Below are 9,607 nucleotides of genomic sequence, written 5' to 3'. Positions count from 1 at the left end.
CAACTAAAGGACAGTCAAGAGTGTAGTGTATGAGATTCTTCAGTTCTTTATTAAATAATTAAGCTTTCTTAATCTGTTGTAAGGTTCTACACTCTTTTGTTTTTCCTTGTTGTTGGGGTGCTACTGTCAAGGGTACAGCTTTCGTGTGTATCGTTTAAATGATCCAGAAAATGCACCGTTCAGGGTAAAACATCCACACGGTAGGTACCACTTCAGTGACAAGGAAAAGAACTGTTTAGTACTGAAGGGTTCCCTCAGAGGGATAACCCAGTGTGCACTGAGAGCAAACAGTCAAACACAAACACACCCAGTGAAGACAATGCGTTTAAGCTTAATTACTGAAGTGGAAAATTCTTTAGCTAAACATCTCATACCTGCGTATGACAATATGGTTCGTTAGCTGCAATCTCGGTCTCCTCATACCTCTCTACAACACCAAATGATTTATGTTTTACGGCATTTGACAGATGCCCTGTGGTACCACCACTACCACATCAGAGCAGTGATTCCTACAGATCCTCAAACATCAAAGAACACTGCAAGAATGTTTACTAAGAACCTGACCGACGACCACCAGTTCCATTTTCTGAGCGTCCACCCAGGAAACCTGCCAGGGAGCGCAAGATAAACATCACCATCATGGCTCTGAGAGTGAAACGAGCAGTCCAAACACTGATACAAACTCAGAGATAATTACCTTGCCCAGAAATGTGGAGCCACACCCTTTAACTTGCCATAGAACCTTCACCACACCTACTGCTTTCTATTCTCCTTTTATTGTTTACATCACAAGTGACCTTTAGAAGCATTGCTAACATATCACTCTCAGACCTCTAATAAATCAATCAATAAATACATAAAAATATATATTTTTTCACAGATCAGCAGTAACATTAAAAATAACTGCGTAATATTTTGCCACCAATCAATGCATTTTCCCATCAATGCATGGACTCCACAAGGCCTCTGATGATGTGCTGTGGTATCTGGCACCAAGACGTTACCAGCAGATCCTTTAAGCCCTGTAAATTGTAAGATGGGGCCTCCATGGATCGGACTTGTTTGCCCAATGAATTGTCTTGGGAAATCTGGAGGATGAGTCAACACCTTGAACTCTGTCATGTTCCTCAAACCATTCCTGAACAATGTTTGCAGTGTGTCAGGGCACATTATCCTGGTGAAAGAGGCCACTGACATTAGGGAATACCGGTTCCATGAACTTGGTCTTCAGCAATGTTTAGGTTGGTGGTACGTGTAAAAGTAACATCCACATGAATGCGAGGACCCAAGGTTTCCTAGCAGAACAGTGCTCAGAGCATCACACTGAATCTGCTGGCTCGCCTTTTTCCCATAGTGCATCCTGGTGCCATTTCTTCCCCAGGACAAAAAATGATGCAAAAGAAAACCTGATTCATCAGACCAGGCCACCTTCTTCCACTGCTCCATGGTCCAGTTCTGATGCTCACGTTCCCATTGAAGGAGATTTCAGAGGTGTACAAGGGGTCAGCATGGGTGCTCTGACCGTTCTGCAGCTACGCAGCTCCATACGCAGAAAGCTGTGATGCTCTGTGTGTTCTGACTCCTTTCTATCAGATCCAGAATGAACTTCTTCAGCAGTTTGTCATACAGTAGCTCTTCTGTGGGATCGGACTAGACAGACTACACATCTCTCCTCAAACGCATCAATGATCCTTGGGAGCCCATGACCCTGTCACTAGTTCACCAGTTCTCCTTCATTGGACCACTTTTGGTAGATACTAACCCCTGCATACTGAGAACACCCCACAACACCTGATGTTTTGGAGATGCTCTGACCCATTCAACTAGACATTAAAATTTGGCCCTTGTCAAAGTTGCTCAGATCCTTACACTTGCCCATTTTTCCTGCTTCCAACACGTCAACTCCGAGAACTGACTGTTCACCTGCTGACTAATAAATATATACTCCCCCCTTTAACAGGTGCCATAGTAAAGAGATAATCAATGTTACTCACTTCACCTGTCAGTAGTTTTAATGTTATGTTATGATTTTTTCCCCTCTACCCTCTTCATGATGTGTTTTATTATTAGTATAAGATCTCATAATCTACATAATTATTCACATTATTTTTAATATTTATAATGAACCATCATTAGTACCTTTGACCCAGATCTAACACACAGGAGGACGGAGCTGGAGCTCTTTTAAGTCTGAAAACTTTCATATCTGGCCTGAGGGCAAAAACAGGTTTAAAAAGCAATATATATCATAAGCAAACAACAACCCACAATTCACAACTGGAAATACAAGACATGCTGGATCCACACTGAGTAAGGAATCATTGACTCCGGTCCGTTGGATTATTATTATTATAACACACACCCCGAGGTGGTAATGTGAGGCGAAGTGAGGACGTTACACCTCGGGTCTGCTTTATTTTCTAATAATTCAACAGACCGGAGTCAATTATTCCGCTTATACCCCAGTTACCACCTCACGACACTGTTCAGATCTTTTATTTCCAGATATTTGACGGGTTTTTCGTTCTTAAAACGCTCTTGGGTGTGGATCTAATTTATTACACATCCCATCTCCAGCCTCTGTTGCTAATTCCAAATTGTCATTTTAGTGCTAGCAATGGAGGCTCGAGCCTCTGAAATGCAATTATTGGAGAGAGAGCGAGAGAGAGAGAGAGAGAGAGAGAGAGAGAGAGAGAGAGAGAGAGAGAGAGAGAGAGAAATATCAATAAGCCTACTTGTTCACATGGTTTTTTGTTTTTTATTACTGCAATAATAAATAAAAAAAATAACGAATAAATAAATAAATATTATCGGGGTTCACCCCGTTTAGGGCCCTTAAAGATGTTAAAAGATGTTACTTAATATTGTGCAATCCTATAAGCAGCAAAATCAAAGAAAAAAGAAGATCATTTTAAGTAATCTTGGCCTTGTCTAATAAAAAAAGCTTGTCTAAAAGCTGCTGAACATTGATTGACCAATGGCAGCCATGCTTTTCAAGAATCACAATTGTCCTCGTGTACGATGATTGGACCTTGGACAAGGACAATTCTTACAAGATTTATTTATCAAGTCGTTTGGGCCATTGATTCCACATTTAGTGCCAATTTCATGTTTTGTTCTGTTAGAGTGCCACCAACTGGTCACAGTGAGTAATTTTAGATCTGTCCTCAGATTGAGCCCAAATATCTCATTCCGTTCAGGAGTTATAGCCATTTAAGTAAAAGTTGATGTGCTTTTGTGAGGCTAAATCAAAAGTTAAACTTTTTTTTGTGCTAATATTGAACTAAGGCATCTGCTAAATAGTCATGCAAAATATAGATACATACAGTAGAACATCTTTTAATTACATACCTAATTATTTATTTATGTATTTATTTATTTACTTTAATACCCATACACTCATGCAGATGTTTAATACTCAACAGATTTCTAGAATTCTTTTTACCTTTATAAGGGCCTTAAAAAAAAAAAAAATCTTATTAAAACTGTAATCTTTTATGTCAAATTCTTAAATTTAATCAATAAATGTATTTCGAATAATACGACACCATAGGGTTGTTACTAATCTAATGAAATCAGTATATTTGCACTGCAGAGGTGCCACAGGAGCTGCATCTGAAGTGTTTAATGCAGCTCAGATGTGGCATGAATGCATCTACACTGCAATTACAACTGCATAAATAATGTTATGAGATTAATGTTTTAAATATAAAACTTAGCCTATAGAAGTATGAAATGCTGGGGGGGAAACCAAAATGAAAGTTTTATATATAAAAGTAAGACCACCAGTAGGTGGAGGCAAATCACTGTCTTAATAAGTGAGTCAATGAATCATTCATTCAAATGATTTGTTCAAAACAACTGACTCATTCATGACCGAAGCAAGGGTGCGACTCAATCAACTCCCTAGTTCAGTAGTCAGGGCACTGATCAGGGAGTCGGCCATTTTAAGGGCTGTCTCAATCAAAAAAAACTTCCAGTGCACTGGAATGTTCGCTCCTGTTACGTTCCCCTTTCTACGTCTAGGGGTCAGAATGAACATGGGCACAGAGGGAGAGTAATGTGACCGAAACATTCATCATTCTCAAGAATAAGAAACCATGAGTGAAATTTCCAACAGAACGTGCATAGCTTGTGGAGAACGGTCTTATTTCAGATGAATCCAAACTGCACTTGCATGGATCTGATAGTCGAGTGTTTGTGTAGAGAAAGTCAGGAGAAGAATAGCAGCAAAACTACACTGAGGGTACGATAAAGCACTGAACTGCCTGGGGTTGTTTTTCCTACAGTGGTGTTGGTGAACTTGTGTTTATTGTTGGTATCATGAACTCAGAAATGTACAAAGGCATTTTAGATGCCTATAATACCACAGCCAAATGATCCAATAGATAAGGGAGTGGTTTGTATGTATTGTAACCTTATTTTTGACAGGTCTAGGTCAAAGGTCATCATCAATCATATATATTTTGACTGGTCTTGACAGGGGTCGTTAACGGTCATTACCAACTGAGCGTTATCTGACCGTCATTATCTTAACAGTTGTCGTTAAAGATGGTACATGTGTTAGGTTTGTTGTAATCTGTTGCATTCCAACACACACACACACACACACACACACACACACACACACACACACACACAAACACACATCCAACCAAAAATATCACACACACAGACACACACGGTCTTTCACATGGATCAATACATTCATGTGCATTCCAGACGTACAAAACAAATGTTTAGGCTCAACAACAACAAAAAAAAACCCCACGAGAACTTTTAATGAAATTAATTTCAACCAACGAACTACACTGAGTTAGAGAAATTACCTTTTCCTCTACAAGCAAATGTATTTTCAATTAACACTTAATTAATAATAAACACAAGTTTTTAAGTGGATTACTCATAAAAATTAAGTTTTCCACCTAGTTTTTACACATTATTTAAAAGTAATTGAAGTGTTAAGTACTTAATTACCATAATTATGAACACAAGTTTTTAAGTTCATTTTAAGGACCCTTTAAGGACGTATGTTTCATCCATAATGGTAAAAAAGAAAAATGGCTGTGAAATAAATTGGTGGAGACATACTGAGTACATTTCTGTTCCACAGTCTATAAGGATCCCCGCCCTTAATGTGGTGTGAAAAATGTACACACCCTCCGTGACTACATTACTTAAGGTTTAAACATTTTTATTTTGTGGTGGCAGCAAGACAAAACTTTTGTACATTTGGTATCTGGTGATTTTAGAATTAGACCCACCTGTCAGATATGTTTTGTGAATGTCTTTGTCAGGTAAAGAGCACGATGGCATGGAAAGAGTATACAGGAGTAATTGTGGTGAGCTAATGCTTAGGAGTTCTACAGTACTTTGACTTGGGAACATTCCAACATGGTCCTCAGAGAGGCATTATCTAAGGTACGTATATATAATATAGATCAGATCACCTGTCTGTCTTTACCCACTCCTGATCTGGAGTCAAAATGATTACTTTTTATTTCCTCGTATGGGTTTATGACACTGAGCTGTCATATACACTATAAGCACTATAACACTATAAAGGTATAGAAGCAGGCACGTTATTTTTAAAGGTTCCAAATTAATTGAACAGTTAAGGCATATTTCCAACAGAACAGAATATTAGACATTTAGTGTAAACTAGTGTAAAAAAAAACAAACCCTCAAATATTTCCGTGAAAAGATTGTCTATATTAAATGCATTATATTAGAAATGATAGTACAGTATTTGTTGATAAGTTGCAAACTCATACTTTATTCATTAACTAAATTTAATAATTTGTTTAGGAGCATCTGACTCTGGCAAAAAACTTTTATTGCATTTAGGCATACAATAAAAGTTAATAAACAAATGAGGAAGAAATGATTTGTACACTACTGCTGCAGATATTAAGTCAAACCATTTTGTTCAAACTTCAGCATGATCCATAGAGTAGCAGAAACTTATGGCACCTTATGAATACCATGTGAAGGATCAAGTTGACTCGTCACTTACAGTTGCAAAGACATGTCCTTGTGCAGGCAATGTAGCCAATAAATATTTCAATTATTTAAAAAACCTCACGTTGTTCATTTCTTGACAGAAGGATTACACATAAATCATACACATAGGTAGCTACACATGCATAAAATGTCCACAATTCTAACACATCTACCACATTCAGTCTCCAGGTTTAGTATTTTCTGATAGATTAGTTACACAAACTTATACTTACCACAAAAGTAATTTCAGAAACAAAGATTCACATAAACCACAAATGTACACATTGTTGCATATAGACCCGTGGGTAATTCTCCACTTGCTCTCTGGTTTATTGCTTGCTACTGTCCTTTGGGTTTTACCCTCATCCTACCAACATATTTAACATACAAGGACAACCAACTCCATCCTGCAAAGCTGATCTATTAACCGCTATTCGGGAAAGTTAGAAGCAGCTTAAGGGAGAATATTGTTTTTCTTTAGTGAAGTCCATCCCTCAAAGAATCCAGGCCATCATAAAAGCCCGAGGAGAAGCAACAAAGTACTAATTTTGATTTATTTTGTTTGTGTCATATCACAGCAAACCAGTGACTACATTTCCCATCCTGCACTGCGGCCTACAAATATGGATGCCATGGACCGCAATTCCCAGAACAATCGCCTTCATTCGAATCATGCACACCTGCATCCAATTCACAGCACAATCACAACCACAGTTTGAAAGGACATTCTATGCATTCACTCTTTGTGTAGTATACACTTATTTGCCTGTCTCTGTTGTTACCAAGCCTTGATACCATGCTTGTTGATTCTGGTTTTGACCTTGTTCTTGTTTTTGACCTCGCCTTTTTGCCTTGCCTTGTTTGGACTGTTTGCCTGACCTCTGCCTGTCTTTGTTTATTGATTTCTGCCTGATCCTTTGGACTTGTTGTTGTTTCATTAAACTGCCATACGTGCACTTGCTTCTGTCTCAGCCCCCATTACATGAGACTATACTTGGAAGCAGCAGGAAAGCGAAGGAGACATCATGCCAAGGTAGTAAGGAACACCCAACCAAGACACAACTCTAACAAGCTTCCTCAATGGGTTCCATAGATCCTCCAGAGCCATACGATGGATTTTTTGGCTACCCTGAGTATTGTCTTTTCGACTGCCCATTACATTTTTTGATGAATGGGTGTGTGAGTGTGTATGTGATTGTGCCCTGCGAGGGACTGGCACCCCATCCAGAGTGTACCCTGCCTTGTGCCCGATGCTCCCTGGGATAGGCTCCAGGTTCCCCGTGACCCTGAAAAGGAGTAAGCGGTAGAAGATGGATGGATGGATGGAGCCTGGTGCACCCCAAGCCTGACCAGAGGCAGTGGCTGGGGTTCATACTCTACTGGCTGGTTGACCAAGCCCACCAGTGGGCGGAGCGTCTGGCCCGTACAGAATCCAAGGGACTTCACAATGTAACTCAGTTTGTGGGAACTATTGATAAAGGCATTTGGGAGTCCAGTCCCTGCCATAGGTCAAAGTGGCGACCTCATCTCCAGAGCTCCAGACTGAGACCCACGAGGTGGTCTCACCTGCTGAACTCCCGTCGGAGGTCAACATGGCAACCTCCTCCCCAGAGCTCCATCACGAAACCCATGAGGTTGTCTCATCTCCAGAGCTCCAGCATAAAGGCAAATTCCTGTCCGAGGTTGAAGAGACGGCCTCCCAAGACACAATCCTGTCTGAGATCGAAGAGACAGCCTCCCAAGATACATTCATGTCCAAGGTCGAAGAGACGGCCTCCCGTGGCAAGTTCCAGCTAGGGGTCGACGAGACGACCTCCCATGCCAAGTTTCAGCAAGGGGTCGACGAGGTGACCTCCCGCTCCAAGTACCAGTCCGGGGTCGACGAGGCTACCTCCACCACCAAGTTCCAGTCCGGGGTCGATGAGGTGACCTCCCGTGGTAAGTTCCAGTCCGGGGTCGACGAGGTGACCTCCCGCACCAAGTTCCAGCTAGGGGTCGACGAGGTGACCTCCCGCACCAAGTTCCAGCTAGGGGTCGACGAGGTGACCTCCCGCACCAAGTTCCAGCTAGGGGTCGGCGAGGCGACCTCCCATGCTAAGTTCCAGCTAGGGGTCAATGAGGCAACCTCCCACGCCAAGTTCCAGTCCGGGGTCGACGAGACGACCTCCCATGCCAATTTCCAGTCCGGGGTCGACGAGATGACCTCCCACACCATGTTCCAGTCCGGGGTCGACAAGGTGACCTCCCACGGGAAGTTCCAGTCTGGGGTCGAAGAGACGGCCTCTCAAACCATGTTTACACCCGAGTCTGCTAGCATGGCCAACCAAATTCAGCTCACGCCGAGTCTGCTGACACAGTCAACCAAGTTCTCCTCATGCTTGAAGCAGACATCATGACCAACCAAGTTATGCTCAAGCTTGAGACTGATGACACAGCCAACCAAGCTCTGTGTACATCTGAGTCTGGTGACACAGCCAACCGAGTTCAGCCAGTAGAGTGAAGAACGACACTCAGCCTGTCTGCGTGACTGAGGACGCCGCTCAGCATCCCTATACAGCCAAGGACGCCACTCCGCCTCCCTGCTCCGCTGAGGACGTCGCTCCGCTTCCCTGCGCAGCCGAGGACATCGCTCAGCCTCCTTGCTCTGCTGAGGACGTGGCTCCACCGAGGACTTTTTTTTTTATTGTAAACCTTTTGCTGTAAACATTTCTAGTGTAACAATTTCTACACAACTTTTTACTGTAAATCTTTCTAATGTAAAACTTTAACTTAAACATTTCTTGTGTAGACTTTTTTTTACTGTAAACTTTTCTCCTGTAATAAACCTTAAATTAAACCTTTTGCTATAAACAGTCTAGTTAGCAAATTCTACTCTAAACTTGTTAGTGTAAATCTTTCTCATGTAGACTTTTGCTATAAACACTTCTACTGTAACCAAGGAGAAGTGCATGAGTGTGTGTTAAACAGAATATTGACATTGGTTATATATGTATTTTCTGTAAACCAAACCCAGAAAAAAAACATCTATCTACCACCTGGTATTTAATAAGGACTGGATTGTTTGCGAAAGAGGCTAATCGTCCTAACTTTGTTTGCACAGCTGTTTACAGGCCTGTTTTATTTCAAACAGCAGGTAGGTTCCCATGGAGGTTTCATCATGAGAAATGTTTTATGGAATGATGCCACTTTGTGGGACAGACTGCTGTGTTCCGCTTTAAGACCTTTATGTACTGCAGACTTTCCTGCTTTTTTTCCTTGCAGCTGTCATATTACAGCAAATCAGTGACTACATTTCCCATCCTGCACTGCTCCACCATGGACTGCAACTCCCAGAACACTCGCCTTCATTCGTATCAAGCACACCTGCATCAAATTCACAGCACAATCACAACCACAGTATAAAGAGACTGTTTCAACACAATGGCTTTGTGAAGTGTTGGGTGTTCTCACCGTACCAAGCATTTGTACCCTGTTCCTCGTTTTGTTTCATGTTCATTGATCTTGTTTCTTGCCATGCCCAGTTTATACCTGTTTGCAGATCGCCTGACCCATTGCCTGTTATTTGACCACGCTATTGTTTCATCATTTGGATTTGTCTGCCTTC

The sequence above is a fragment of the Ictalurus punctatus genome, chromosome 5 (genome assembly GCF_001660625.3).
Source record: "Ictalurus punctatus breed USDA103 chromosome 5, Coco_2.0, whole genome shotgun sequence".
Taxonomy (NCBI): Eukaryota; Metazoa; Chordata; class Actinopteri; order Siluriformes; family Ictaluridae; genus Ictalurus; species Ictalurus punctatus.
Note: the sequence above shows the minus strand (reverse complement) of the source record.